Source organism: Meles meles, chromosome 4, assembly GCF_922984935.1.
Source record: "Meles meles chromosome 4, mMelMel3.1 paternal haplotype, whole genome shotgun sequence".
NCBI lineage: Eukaryota > Metazoa > Chordata > Mammalia > Carnivora > Mustelidae > Meles > Meles meles.
This window is the reverse complement of record NC_060069.1, coordinates 86,430,859-86,443,116: the sequence shown is the minus strand read 5'-3', so window position 1 is coordinate 86,443,116 and position 12,258 is coordinate 86,430,859. Positions and strand designations below refer to the sequence as shown.

At 34.4% G+C, this 12,258-nt stretch overlaps 1 protein-coding gene across 4 annotated transcripts in view; it reads left to right on the top strand.

The window, feature by feature from the left end:
• TSC22D2 (TSC22 domain family member 2) overlaps positions 1-12,258 on the top strand; it is a 48,455-nt gene that overhangs the window by 25,112 nt on the left and 11,085 nt on the right. Inside the window, exon 2 of one of the 4 annotated variants that reach the window (XR_006818017.1) lies at positions 9,763-9,884. The exons of 2 other annotated variants lie outside the window; for them this stretch is intronic. The gene's annotated coding sequence lies outside the window, so the exon portion shown is untranslated. Of the gene's footprint in view, positions 1-848; positions 1,008-9,762; positions 9,885-12,258 lie in introns of all 4 variants that reach the window. One more of the 4 variants, XR_006818018.1, reaches the window with a different exon arrangement.

Here is a 12,258-nt window from a genome sequence, read left to right as displayed (position 1 = left end):
CTTGCCCCATTATGTCATTTTATTTAGGGAGTTAATTTAGGCAAAAATATGCCCATAAATTTGTGGGTTGCCTTTTCTGTGGATTACTGACAACTAAAAATAGAAATGAGTATTCATACTGCACAGAAAATGTTGGTAATATTACCCTTCATCAATTAAAATAGATGCCTAATTGAAAGCCTTCTTGTAAAAAATTTAATAAGTGTAACATTAATCTTAAGTAATTTTTACCATTATTAAATATTCCTACCCCTAATTTGTTCTTTGCTCATACACAGATGAGCTATAGGACCACTTCTGAAAAGGATACATTGTTATGTCTGTTACATAAAATGCATAATAAAATTTATTCTTTCCACCATGTTGACTAATTTTAAAATTGGGGGGTGATAGAGACAGACTAGGATATAGTTATAAAAATTGAATGCTGTCTTGAGCATTTAAATGATTGGTATGGATTATTACTGATCCATTCACCTGTGTTAGAAGTCTAGAAATTCATATGGATATGAACCAGATAATAGACTCAAGTGCCATTCTGTAGGACCTCAAAACTGTCTGTAGCAAGTTATGGTGTTAAATCGTAATTTCTGGATCATGATCTTAAACCTTTAATTGGTTCCATTTCTTCTTGACTCTTTACTAACAAGTATTCTTGATGGCCTGAAAGTCCATGTTGAAATTTATAGTTTGAAGTATCCAGATTAAATATAAAATTATTTTACATTTAAAAAATACTTAAGTACAAAATATCAGTTGTGTAATCATGGTAAAAAATAAAACTTTGCTATAAAAGATTTTTAAAGGCTATTTGATTAAAACACTTATTTACTTAAACTCTTTGCTAGAATTTTTTTTAGAATTCAGCATCGGAGGAGGAATGTGACATAATAATGATCGAAAGCCGAAAGTTTAAAAGTTGTGATGCCCTCACATGGTTGGAGGGTTATTCTAGCTTCTAAGGACTGAATGTTGTCCACAAGAGTGTCTCATCAGGTCATAAATTGGTAAGACTTAATGGATTAGATTTTATGTATTATACCTGATGTTATTGTATTGAGATGAATATTTATGAACAAAATGAGCACATTGTATAACTAAGAGTATAGTATTAAATATAAGTTCAAACTTGGAATTTTAAATACTTGGGAGTATGTAATCCTTTCAAAATTTCATGAGGCTGAGGGCCATATCTTTGCAGTGGTGTTTAATAATCAGTTTAAAAAATAAAGTGCCATCCTGTATTATGTAAACATTACTTAAATACTGCTATGGCATCTGCTCTAGATGCTTACAGTGTAGTTAAGGGCCCCAAGTACTTCCTGGTTATTATCACAGGAGATTTTTGAGAACTTATATTAATCTTTTGTTTTTAAAAAGAAAGACCTTACATCCATTTTCTTCATAAAATATCGTTTAAATTACTTTGCTTTTGGGATTTTATTTTTCTTCTAAATGTCTGCAAAAATAAAGCCAGTAAAGCTTTCTCAGTTCTTATCTTGAGAACCAATATCAAATGAAAATAGTATACTAGAAGTCAATAATATACTTTTTGTATGCCCTGAAAATGAAAGATTTCCTTTCAGCATTGTATTCTGCTTGGAAAACAAAAATTTTAAAACTTGTTTTATATAGCTTCTTATTTTGCTTTCTGTTACACAGCTGTATTTTGTAGGGGACTCTTGGAATAATACAGTTCAGACTAAGATAAAGTCCTAGTCTTCAGTCCGAAATCATTGTATTTTGCAGATGAAGAACAACTTGGGTTAAGTTGTATGTCCAAAGTCATACAGTTGTAGAATTAATATTTTTATAAAGTATGGTGTACGTATTCTGTAAGTGTATCACAAATTATTTGAAATTATCGAATTAGGCTACCATATTTATTTCTAACTTTATCCTTAACCCTCTGGGTTTAGTCAGTCTCTCCCTTACACACATACATCCTATCTTTTGAGTGATATTCTAAATTGTTTCTGATGTGGTATTCCATGACTTTGATCATATTCTATAAACTTAAGTTTTGTAAAACAGTAATTGCAGTCAGTAACTTGGGAGGAAATGCAACAAACTAATAACAGTTGTCTTGCATCCTATAAACTTTATTTTTTCATTTACTACAATAACTCCATAACTGTGGTAATTAGGAAAATAATTTCTAGTTTCTTTAGGATATTCATCTTTAATTGTCAGTGAATGGGTGGGCCTCAGGAGATCATGAGCCCTGTGAAATACAGGGTGGAATTTAATATATGTTCAGTTTTTGGTGAAAGGTTCAGAGCATTTGTCAGATTTTTTAAAGCATTTGAATAACATTGCTAATGAACGTATCTAAGAGAGACAAGCCTTATTATATATGCAACTTACATGATATAGGAAAGAAATTTTTAATAATGAGTACACTGATTCTGTAACTCTTAATGACTTATCCAAGGCTAGTTTAATGTAAGTGAGAGACTGATGGAACAAATCAGAGCTTACCCACTTTTAGCTTAGGAATTTCATACTGTCAATCTCTGCTCAAATGTTCATTGGATTTCTCCACAGAATAGTTTTATTTTTGCTACCTAGTGGTTACTCTGTGTCATACACTATGCTGAGTATTGGGGGCATGTTGTTTAACTTCCCAACAGCTGTATTATATAGATACTAGTACCCTCAGTTTACAGAGAAGGAAATTGAATGCTTAGATTACATAACTTGCTCAGGTCACATAGCCATTTAGTGGTGGAGCTAGGATTCACATCTGGCTTTCTAACTGGAACCATGGCTCTCAGTTGTATGCTGGTATGCCAAGAGTAGCTCTGGGGAACTTAAAGGATAAGGATGAACTTTATATTGAGTGAAGATGTGAATACATAAATTAGATTTCCTTTGAACTTAAGTAGCAGTGGGTCATCCTTTATTATAAAACCATTTTTTAAAGCACCTGTCAAAAAAATAAATTTGATAAGTTGCTTATAATTATTTATTACATTAGAAATACCTTCTATTCAGATTTAATGCTTGTGATTGTAAGCAAATATATATGTGTTAGAAAAGTTTTAGTACTTACTAGAATAGTATTGTGCCAAGTGTAATGATTAAGGAACTCACCCTTTAATATTTAGGATTTATTAATAGCAGACATTCGGGGGAAGCAGTTTAAAAATCTGCTTTGAGCTGCAGATGTTTCTTGGAGTAGGGGAATTAATCACATGTAAAACCTCCTACTAAGTGCTGTGTCAGTTTCCCATTTGCCCTTAATTGTGAATAATTCTATAAAGATACCTTTTCTATGTTTACTTTTAAAACATATATGCAACAAAATTTATATTTTAGATACATGGATTTTTTTAATCGAGCACCTACTTTGTGTAGAACCTCTCTTATTTTAAGTGTTTATAATAAAGTTCCTATGTCTAAATAGGACTTAAAGTTAAATCCACAATAATAGTACTGCTTAAAGCAAAAACAAGTAAAACTGTAAGAATTTGTTTATTCTTCAGTTTAGTAGAAATAGTCTGCCTATCAGGCATTAACTTAATTTCTTCAAGATCATGGTTTAAAGTGTACAATAACTTGATAGGTCATCAGAACATGGAAATACTGGGGCTCGATCATTAAGCATCTGCTTCAGCTCAGGTCACTATCCCATGATTAGGGTCCTCCCTGAGTAGGGAGCCTGCTTCTCCCTCTCCCACTCCCCCTGCTTTTGTTCCCTCTCTTGCTGTGTCTGTCTTTGTCAAATAAATAAGTAAAATCTTAAAAAAAAAAAAAAAAACCAGGACGCCTGGGTGGCTCAGTTGGTTAAGCGGCTGCCTTCGGCTCAGGTCATGATCCCAGCATCCTGGGATCGAGTCCGACATTGGGCTCCTTGCTCAGCAGGGAGCCTGCTTCTCCCTCTCTGCTCACTCTCTCTGACAAATAAATAAATAAAATCTTAAAAAAAAAACCATGAAAATACTATATTTAAAGTCTTTTTTAGATAAGACATTTGTACCCCAGCTTCTTTATTAATAACTGTTTGCCTTTTCAAAATTAAAACTTTGTAATGTTTGGGAAATAAAATAAACAGTTACACCTAACTCAAGTTTTTAACACAATGACTATCTCAGTGTTCATATATTCCATACATATGCATGGATATTAACAATTGCAATCATAGTTAAACAGCTTTTAAATAGTTTTTAGTGTTCCAAATATTTTTCTGATTTGTACAAAGCTGATACATGTCATAAGTTTTAAATTTGGGGCTGATAATTTTGGTATCTAGGATACCATCCCTTCCAGTTTTTTTTCTATCTCTCATTACTTCTCAGTCCCCTGGCAGGTTTTTTCTTTCTGTTTTTTTCTTTTAAATGTTGCTGGTGTTCTTAGGATGCTGTTGAGACCCTCTTCTCACATTATTCATCATGTTAAGAATATGTAGACAGATGGTTCTGAGTGTCATCTGTATGCTCTAGGTGCTCAAACTTGTTACCTAGGCATCTCTCCTTAACATTCACACTTCTGTGATCTCCCATAGCCAGTTAATTGCAAAATACTGCCATGTCTGTTTCTGTGAGTTTTTCTTAAGCCTACCATCTCTTTAATGCCCATTCAGGACACTGTTCTTTCTTGTGTGGAAATGCAAAAACCTTCTAACTGATCTTCATTATTTGAGTTTTCTAACATGGCTAACTGTACATGCTGTTCCTTTTACTTAGAACATTTGTGTGTAGACTTCTGTCCTTTTAGATTCTCCACCCAATTGTGGCACTTCCTTTAAAAAATATTCTTTCCGGACCCTTGATCTTGATTATATTTCCCCAAAACACCCTCTAAAATCTTACTTTGTCTTAGCATTTATCACACCTCTAATCTATCTCCTACTATACTCATAAATTCTAGTGTATGGTTTATTTGATGATGTGTCCACATAACCAGCATCTGATAAATGTTTAAATACATTAAAATCCCCCCTAGAATGTGGCATCATAAAATGTAGTAACTAGAAAAAATGTTAGAAATTATCATATACAGTTAGAGGCAAGAATCAAATGTCGAAACCTCATCACCTCACTCATAAGTTAGTGTTCCCTGTGTATTTCATGATACTTAGATTTTGACTGTTACACCTTACTAGTACAGACTGTATAGTTAATATATTAAATGTTTAATATGTGCCAGACAATAATGCATTATCTCACTGAATCCTCTTGTCTGGTCCTATTATTATTCTTTTTGGAGAGGATAAATAACTTGTGTGACATTACATTATAAAAGGGATAGAGTTGGGATTCAAACCTGGGTATGAATCCAGAACCAAGGCTTTTTATCTTTCTGAGTTGGGAATTATAAATCTGAGTTGGAAGGGAATTTAGTGGTCATTTATTCCAGCCATTTGTCTCATTTTGTCTAATGTTTATAACACACCTTCTCAGTTGTTGTCTAGCCTTTGAACACCTCCAGTGATGTTTATCTTGGCAGCCTGGTCTTTTTACATTTCATATTTAAACCTTTTTGAAATTCTTGATGTACAACGAGAATCTAAAATGTAGAGCAGAAAAATCAGATGATTGCCATCACTGAAAGCATTCAAGTAAAGAAATTAGGTTCATGTAAAAATATAAGCTGCACTGCACATTCTGTCAACGTTCAACTGAGGACATTCTGTAGTTCATTGTTTTCATAGCTGCTATAATCAAGAATGTGGGTTCCAGTTTGTGGCCAAAAGTTATTGGTATTAATATAAATGCAGCTCTAAAGTTCTTTTTCAAAAATGGCAAAGGAGACATTGCTTAATATCTTAGAGATCATAAGGATGTTTTTCCACTTTGTAACCATTGATTCTAGTGATGATGCAAGGATTTTACAGGACTCCTGTATACTGTTCTGATCCAGCAATGTGTCAAAAGAGTAAAGTACTATACATCTGAATTTCCTCACATTCCTAGATCTAACTCACTTAGAACTTCCACTTGCTATGAGACATGCTTAAAGGCATGGTGATATAAATTGTCTTCTTTATCTTACCTGACTAAACTAGTAAACCTTTGGTCTCTTTCCACCTTCAGGATAGCTTTTTTTTTTTTTTTTTTTTTTTACTTCTTCTCTTTAGATCAGTTCTAATTAATTGTCCATAGAGAATGAGATCAAGCAATTGAGAGAACCCACAGATAGTTAGGATGTATGATTATACAATTAAACCTTTCACTGGGTTCACAAAATTATTTTCCCTAAATCCATGAGTCTAATGTAAAAAGATCTTTGTCAGGGTTTTTATCCAAAGATAAGAGTCTTTAAAGTCTACTTTACTTTCCACAAGGTCTTCTATGAGTTTTGTCATTTCCGTGATCTGTATATGAAACTGATAAGTTTCACTGGCATAATTTTGTCAGAAGTAACCTGAAAGTCCATGGAATTCTAGCTATGCTGTTCCTCAAATTTAAACCATTTTTCTACTTAGTTACTTCAGAAACTACTATACTTTCTTCCTCTTTAATGAGTAACAACCAGATGCAAGGAATATCACAAGAAAAGGTTTATTGGCTTTTTATTTAAGCTGTCTCTGTCAAGGAGAATAATTTTTAGGAGGTCTCCCCATTTTTACTATGTTCCAGGGCTACTCTTTTCATTAGTTTCTAATATCTAAATAGCTGGTTGATTTCTTAGTTCTTTCTCCTTGCATGGTTAGCCTCACATAGCATAAACTTACGCTGACTTAAAAAATGTAATTAGATAACATATTAAATACTATTTTATTCTGTCTTTTTCTTTAATTAAATGTTTGCTATCAACTTTATGCAAAGTGTTATAATTAGTAGACCCTCTGGATGGACATAGTTCCTCCCTTTGCGGTTTAACTCAAGGGTGAAGAACATTAAATAGAGACAACAAAACCAATTGTATATGAAAGAATCAAGAAAGGAAGAGAGCAGAGTGTGGGTGAAGCATTCCGTTTCAGATGACAGTCTTAGTTCCAGAATCTAAGATGATTTAACAAATTTCAGGTCATGTTGTAAGTCTGGAATTCATCGTAAGTGATTTTATACAAATTGAGGTCTACAAATGATTGTAAAGTTCTGTCATTTACATATTTATTTTACAGTATTGTTATTACCTAGAAGAATTCAAGAACTTGGATCTACAATGAAGTGAGAAAAAGCAACAACTGAAAATCTACCTATTGAGTATAGTTCTGCTTGAGTGATAAAACCATTTATAACCCTTTAGATTTTATAGTAGTGCTACTTTATACTTTCTTCATTGTCTATACCAGAATCTCTTTTTGAATTAAGTAATTCTAAGGCAGTGATTCTCAACTAGAATAATATATAGTGTAGAAGCAAAGCAGTACTTGTCCCACTCTTTTGATTTGTTTTTAATATTTAATTGTTGGAATTTCATATAACACTAAAGGAAGGCATGGGAGATGTTTAGTTAAATACTTTTTTGGAAATTCTTAGTTGAAATAAATTCAATATAATGTGTCAGTGGCTTTTGGAAAAATTTCCCACAGTAAATTAAGGCTTTTTATTCTAAGCAGTCATTAATGTTCAATCCACAGGAATGCTGTGCTTAATAAATACTGATGTAAGTTTAAATCTCAAGTCAAACAATTTTTATTAGCGTATATGTTGTGACTGCCTTAACATTTGACTAATTGAGTAGAAAGGAATCAAGTAAATGTAAGGCATAACTAGGATTATTTCATTCTTTGAGTGAGGTGTACATACAAAGACTGTTTCTTAATACTAATCATAACTGATTTTTATTTGTACCTCACTACTTCATTTGCAATCTAAGATACACTAGGATACCAAGACTTACACAGTGTCAGTCCAAATTGATCCAGGAACTATTTTTCTTTCTTTGGTGTTTACTATGTAAAAAAAATCATAATCATCACAGCAATCCTTTAGGGTAGGTGTAACTATGATCCCATTTTACAGACAAGGAGACTGGTTTTGGTATGTTTTGATCATCCCACTAGTAAGTAGTAAAGTTGAGATTTAAAACAAGTTTATCTAATTCTGAAGCCTGTGCCCCCCCCCCGCCCCAGATAGCTTGAGCTAGAGGGACGGGGAGGACAGGGAGAGAGAGCATCTTAAAGAAGGTTCCACACTCAGCATGGGCTCCAGGCTCCATCTCATGACCCTGATATCATGACCTGAGCTGAAATCAAGAATCAAGACGCTTAACTAAGTCACCCAGGCACCCCTGAAGCCTGTGCTCTTAAAACCACTTTATTGTTCTTTGAGAATTTATTCTTTTGCATAAGCAATGGCTAAGAGGTAAGATGTCTTGCCCCAGAATGAAAGAGAGAGCAAAAGAGAGTTAAGCAAGTGGTAGTAAACTCGATAACCTTGACAGTTTGAACTCTTCTGGGCATATGTTTTATATGCCAGAATATAACAGTATTTTATATTTGTCAAAGATGAGCAGGTTTTTTTGCTCAAACCCAAGCCAATACAAAATTTTTAAGTACCCCAATTGTAAAACATGTATACTGATTTATTAAAAGTAAAATAGAACAGAGTTTTTCCCTGGTATAATATTCTCTTCATTTTATTAAGGGGTGATCACTCTTCCTTTAGTCTAAACCAGAGTGAAGCAACTATCTCTTTAAAAACCTCATGATACTTTTGTTCTTCTGGGTTTATACCCTCTTCTGAAGCACTTCTTTGGTAACCTTCCTTTTTATTACTGTCCCTGGACTTTGGGGACAGATTAGGAAGAGACATAAGGTAATAAAGACTAGTTAATCACCTAGAAACAGAAGTTCAGTCTTGGTCAGATAATCTTAAGGGTTAGCCTGATACAATTTTACAAATTTACTTTGTCCATACAACTGTGTATGAATAATATCTCTGTATCTTCAAGGATTGGGGATAAGTGAAAAAATAAGCTTTAGATGAACAAAATGGTCTCTGTGCTCTGCGCTGGTATTTCGCATTTGGCATTCAAGGGGATTGTGTCATTTTCACTCATTTAGTTAGGCCTCATTGTGGAAATGGGATTGAAAGGATTTTTTTCAAGAAGAACTGTTTAGTTGGGGGAAAAAAAAACCCAGAATGCTGGAGATAAGAGGCAAATGTGAGGCCATTCCGTGAAAGAAATAATTAACTTTCCCAAGATGGGTAGTTTCTTCCTGAGCCCATCTTTCATTAACTCTTCGAATGTTAGTGTCCTCCATTGTTTTGGCCCCATTTGTCTCCTTTCTACCTAACCAAGCTCATCTCTCCAGTTTTGCTTTACCTCCCGCATTCCAAAAGATCTCAGATCTAGACTTCTAGGACAGAGATTACTCTATAGTTCTAGATACCTATTTCCAACAACCTTCTTTCTATATTTCTCCACCAGAGTCTGCATCCCAGATGTCTCAAAATTCAGCAGTCCCCCAAGTGAAACTTACATTTCTCATTTTCTCTCCTTTATTCTTAGGTTCTTCTTCCACTCCCTACTCCCTGCACCCTAAAATCTAGCCGCCTTCCTGTGACACATAAACCATCTCCCCAATCCCAATTACTTTAAGCTAAAAAACAAAGTCCAGCCATCCTTGGTATTTTCTTTGTTGTAGGTGAGTCCCTTTTCCTTTATCATTCCTCTGATCTCTCATAGATTCTCTATTTCAATTGTACACACTATTTCATTTTTCTTTGCTTAATGCTTGTGACCAAGCATGTTGCAATGTCCTGATAATCTACCCCCTTCCTTGCTTGTTTGGGTAATTTTTTTTTTAAACCGGTATTGAATGTTACTGTCTTTCCTTCTCGCCAACCCCCATGCCTTCCACAGGTACATGCCCCCAAAAAGCTCGCATTCGGGTTACACTAAGTTCCACAAAAGCCTTTGAAACTAAATGATGAAGGAAAAAAGCCCAGGGAGAGTAACTTGCCTCAGGACACAGCAAATCTGAGGTGAGGCCAAGCTGCAACATGTATTTGATAATTCCATATCTAGTGATCTCCCCACTGATGGACATCATCTAACTTCATATTCTTCCAGCCAGTGTTCATTGAGCATTGGGCATTGTGCAGAGGAGACAGATGAGAATTTATCCTTTTTTATTAGTATCATAGATAAATGTTCCTGAGATTTGGCTCTATAGGAAATTAGAGGCAAAGTTTGCTCAGGATGCATGCCCTACTGCCTCTATAAAGGAATTTGGATTACCCAGATATATGAATTAGATATTAGGCAGCAAGAAGATATGGCAAGTTTAGTTTGACTGAAAATGAGGAATGAGATTAAGAACTATTTCCCCAATTATTTGTTTTGAGTTTCACTAAAATGCTAGCATTGGGTGCCTGGGTGGCTTAGTTGGTTGGGCGACTGCCTTCAGCTTAGGTCATGATCCTGGAGTTCCAGGATCGAGTCCCGCAATGGGCTCCCGGCTTCCGGCTCCGTGGGAAGTCTGCTTCTCTCTCTGACCTTCTCCCCTCTCATGTTCGCTCTCATACTCTCTCTCTCTCAAATAAAATCTTTAAAATAAAACAAAACGATAGTATTACCCATGTCCGTTAGATACCAAGGACTGTTTTGGGAAAAGTCGGTTTTGCCATTAGGCATGGGAAATGGCTTTGGAGGTGTTCTAGTACAGCTAGCTTATGTTTAGCTGGAGAAAGAGGCCCTAGAGAGACAAAGGTATTAATTTAGGACTCAAATTCCAACTATACAATTTGTGAATCCAGGCTTCTGCAGCATCCTTTACTAGGTAGCTGCTGGCCCCATGTTAGGTTTTTTATAGCACATAGAGTTTTGTCTGGTAGGAGATAGATGCGGCCTTAAAACACAGCCTATGATAGATACATGGTTAGAGCTGTAATGGTAGTGTGCGGCATGACTTATTATACTACTTCTGGAAGGGTAGGAAAACTAACCTTTACAGAAAAGAAAATATTTGAACTGAAATCTATGAAAGAATGGTAGAATTTCCAAAGAAATATTTAGAGCAAATGAGCAAAGAGAGTGAGAATAAACTACACAGAGTCTCAAGGAGTTTAGGATATCCAATTTAAAAGTTGTGAACAGGCATTTGGAATGGGAGGGAATAATGTAAATATTGGCATTAGAAATAAATTAGTAAGCTAGTTCTGATTTTTTTTTTCCTTTTGACCCATTTTTATGTCATTGCTAAAGAATTCTGAATTACTTTTAGAAATGTTGGTTGGATTTTTAAAAAAAGATGTTAGGTGGATTTAGCTATATAAAAAGGTTGTTTTTATAATAGGCCCACTGCTGGGTGAAGTTAATTCAATACTTGTTGTTGGTCTCTGAAATGAAATGCAAATCTTAAGAGTGTTAAGTTTTAGTTTTGATTTCCCTTGACATTCTTTTCTCTCATGTTCTTTCTTCAGTTTTGTTCATTTTCATATACTTAACACCATGAAAATATCCTTAGGTGATGAAAGTGCTGTTATTTCTTCATAGTCAAAAGAAAGGAATGCTATTATTAACCTTTTGAAGGAGAATTGATCTTTACTCCAAAATGACTGTTAAATATAGTCCCTTTGCTCACAGGCCTTTTATTAATCTTTATCCTTTTCTTAGCACAGCTGAGGTCATTTGAACTCTTCTGTGTTTTTAATATCTTCATTCACATTAAGAATTTTTATTGTTTTTCTTTTTCTATTTAAATTTCCCATCTTTCTATGAAAGGTGGTCCTTCACGTCAGTACTGAAAAACATAAACCTTTTGCTAGATTAAGGTATACTTTGTTATTCTAATGTTTTTAGAAGTTGGTTAATCATCAGCTTCTATTCCAGCAGATTAAAAGAATGGTTTTAGAATATCTAGAATGAGTATATAGGATTACATCCACTTTATTCCCTTTCAGAATAGTTACATTATTTTTGTAAGGTATTCTGAGCTAGACATCAGTTGGCAACATTTGAAATCCTTTCTAATCTCTCTCTCCTTTTTTACTCTTAAGGTGCTAGTGTACATCTCAGTCTAGGTAATTGTCAATCATATACTGTTGTCCCAGTCTCCAGGAAGTAAATTAAAGTAATAAGGACTGTAATGTCAAATTTTTAATTTGGGCTTAAGCCCCTTGACACTCATCCTTCACTTCAGTCAGTAATGAATTATGCTATCATCAAATTATATATTGCTGCTGTGTAAGTAGTACAATGCACTCTCTTTCAAGAGAGCCTGCTCTAAATGTAAGCACTCCAGCATTCGGGAAAATGCCATTCTTCTCCTACCCCTTTCTCACACCCTTTCTTATTTCAGTCCTGACTTAAAGGAAGAAAATAACTTTTTCATCCTGTCAAACCTTGCCTAATGTT